This window comes from Bidens hawaiensis, unplaced genomic scaffold (assembly GCF_021521415.1).
Source record: "Bidens hawaiensis isolate Kalapana, Puna unplaced genomic scaffold, B.hawaiensis_p1.1 tig00008513_1, whole genome shotgun sequence".
Classification (NCBI taxonomy): Eukaryota; Viridiplantae; Streptophyta; class Magnoliopsida; order Asterales; family Asteraceae; genus Bidens; species Bidens hawaiensis.
The window spans coordinates 141,454-145,000 of NW_027491607.1; the positions used below are offsets into that span (position 1 = coordinate 141,454).

Below are 3,547 nucleotides of genomic sequence, written 5' to 3' on the forward strand. Positions count from 1 at the left end.
TTAATTAATCCGAAGCATCTTCAATCACCAGGGATAACGATCAAGAACATAAACACTTTAGTTCCCGATTAAATCCAACTTGTTCCAGAATTTTCACTCTAATAAATAAGCATCACGTTTCAGGATCCAATTCTCAAACGCCTTGAAAATAACATAAATAATATGCTCTGACCGCAATCCAGTAATGACAAAAACCTTCAGTTCAATTTGACTTTTTTCAGTTGGTCAACCTCGAACAACAACAATTTCATTGCCCACAAACACCCAAATATGTGTCAATATCCAGTTTCAATCAATATCCCATTCACAAACCAACTCCATATCCAGAGTTGACACGTATTTGTTCACACGTAAGACCCAGAGATAACAAGTTTCACTCGTTGACGGAACAACATCTCCGGTCTATTAATAATCGTGTACACCTGGCCATACAGACGAAAACTCCAAATACTCTTTTTTTTTTTTTTTTTTTAACTTCGCCGAGAAGTCAACTTCGCTAAAAGTCAACTTCGCCTGTTCATAACTTCGCCTGGCTATAACTTCGCCTGTTCATAACTTCGCCAAACCTTATATCTTCGCTGAAACCCTACGAACAGTGATGGCAACTTCGCCTGATGAACAATAACTTCGCCTGCGGCGCTGTTCGGCCAGAAAGGCACAGAAACGTGCCAGAAACACCAAAACGCAGATCTCGAACCATAGCATAAGAGCCTAAGGCTCTGATACCACATGTAGTCCCCCCCGGGGCGTCGCTGATCGATACGAGATCCACACGAGGTCTAGGAGTGCGGAATCCTCCTAGATTCGTTTATTGGTGTAAAGATGAAGAACACAAACACGTACACGAACAAATACAAGAACGGGATAATCAAATCTGCAGATTCTTATATAATAATCAAAACACTTACATACCAACATGAAAACAAATGACACGGCCGACCCGAGATGAGCTCTACCTCGGGCCGTCCCACACGGCTCACTCTCTCGGTTTCTCTCAAGCTAATTAAACTTATCACACAATACTGTAATTTCTGGATTACTAAAACTAAACAAGACACACGTATATATATAAAACATTCTCGGGCGTGGGCTTCAGTAGGCGAAGTTGTTCATAACTTCGCCTATGGCGAAGTTGTGATAACTTTGCCTAAGGTGAAGTTGTCCTAACTTCGCCGTTGGCGAAGTTGTGCTAACTTCGCCTGTGGCGTTCCGCTGATCAGAATTGCATAGCGACGGTCACAAAATGCACCAACATGGTGGTTGTATTTGATTGAAATTCGGCCCATCCCATTGTCGCACTTATTGTTGCGGTTGTTGTTCGGGTAAATACCCAAACTGCCCATGAATCCTCAACTGATTCCCATCAACTCCACTTGCATATCCCTCTTCATACTCTTCATACCCATCATTTTTATCTCCATAATGTGGCCCACCAAACAAATGCGGGCCCGATCTAGGACCCGGTGAAATATGGGTTATGGGTGGGTCTTGGGGAAATGTGTATGGTTGTTGAAGGTAGAACGGATGTTGTTGAGAGTGAAAAGGTAATTTTTGTGATGAAGTTGATGATTGTACTTGAATAGGCATGAAGTTAGACAAGGGTGGAAGGTTAGCTGGTGGTTAAAAGCTAAACACGGTTGAAGTAGGCTCGCTTGTAGGATTTGTGGTGACAATTGGTTCAGTGGATGGTGGGTTTTATGGATTGATAGGTGGTGGCATTGGCGGTAAAGTTTGTTCGAAAGTCATGATTGTGGTGTCAGTTGTTCGACTTTGTGTGCTTGGTGACCCAATAATCTTGTTTTCCCTTTGTAGAATCCGTTTCTGACGAAAAGTTCTCTCGATTTCAGGATCAAAAGCTAATGGTGATGAAGACCGAGAGCGTCATGGATGCATATACCTGTAAGTACCTGCACACTAGCACAACCCACGTCAAACTTACAATAAAACTAAAACAAAAAAAAACTACAAAAGTAACACACATTGTGCACTACTCCCCAGCAACGGCGCCAAAATTTGATGTGAGGTCGAAGACTCACGCAAAAATAAACCAAATACAACTAATTAGATAGCTGTAAGAGGGTATCGAACATGAGGAGTTTGTGGAATATGTGTTATTAAAGTAGATCAAAAATTATCTAAAATAAATGTAAATGATGAAAAAGTAATTCTCAAGTTGGTTTTTGATTTGATTTTAAGAACTAAATTAACTAACACGAAAGTTGTAAACAATTGATCAAGCATGTATTTCTCTTGGAGTTCTGGTTATTACGCAACACTCTTGTTAAAGTTCAATGGATAAATATAATATCTTGATTTTGTGTAAATGTAATTGTTTGTGATTAATCAAGAACTACGTACTCGGATTCCAAGAACGCGAGGTCGTTACTTGGTAATCAATCAATATATTCTTAACCCTAATTTCTTCTACTAAATCTCAATTGTCAACACCACCACGAACGTATAGAATGAAACTCGGTTAAAAAGATATGGACAAATTACAAACAAACATCATGATTATACTAACATAAACGATTAGATAATCAATCCAAGTGCAAGAACGATAAACATAAAGTGTTTTGTTATAACCTTACAACCAAGAGAAATACCTAAGATTTTAGCCACACATGATTGAAATCATTATACCAATGTTTAATCCAATACAATCAAAGATTATGATGTTAATCCTCAGTTAGAAATACCCAAAATATTGTTCCAAGGCACCAAAATCACCCACACCAATTGTCTAGTTTGGAATGCCCTCAAAAGTATGTCAAAGGCACTTATAACATCAAATTCAAGTTGTAACTGTCATCTGCGTCAGGGTCCACCGTAAGCTACGGTCTTTGAAACCTTTACGCCAACAATGCTCTGTTTACGGCAGCCATCCTACGCTAGACCTCTACTGTAGCTTACGGTAGCCACCGTAAGCTACGGTAGCCTCAGGACCAAAACTTTCTTGCTTGTTTGACTTGTTGACTGCTTTCACCAACCTTCGAGTCCTTTGCTCCTCTCCATCATAGTTCACATGAACTCCTTTTCTCAGCACCTATACCTGCAAACATACGCAATATGATTTAGTAACCTAAATCCTTGAAATAATATGTGAACGCACATGTTTTATTTGATTTACTACACTTGAGGGTGGCTCTACACTCCACCTGTCATAACCCAATGTGAGTGTTAATCATTCTCGACCCTTTGTCTTAGGATTAGTCGGTGCTATTTCTTGATGGGGGCAGGGAAGGGATATAACTCTACGGTAGAGTGTTACCTTGATGTGGTGGAAGTCATAAGTTCGAGCCTGATTATCCCTAAACCCAATGTGAGTTTTTCATTTTGATTTGGTACCCCGGTGATTGAATGAGAATGGATAAGAGGCTCGTGTGATTGACGTGAGGGAGTAGGGATGGCTATATTTCTGGGAGCGAACTTCGGGCGAATATGAAGCGCATGGATATAAGTTAGGCCTTGGAATGAAAGAAAATTCCGAATCCGTTTTGCCTGTTAAAAAGGAAGCTATAAGTGATGCAACTACGAATCTCATGAA

At 40.1% G+C, this 3,547-nt stretch overlaps 1 pseudogene; it reads left to right on the top strand.

Annotated features, from left to right (window-relative positions):
• Window positions 1-3,541: 3,541 nt before the first annotated feature.
• The window catches only part of LOC143529185 (18S ribosomal RNA), a 1,316-nt pseudogene continuing 1,310 nt past the window's right edge, over window positions 3,542-3,547 (top strand).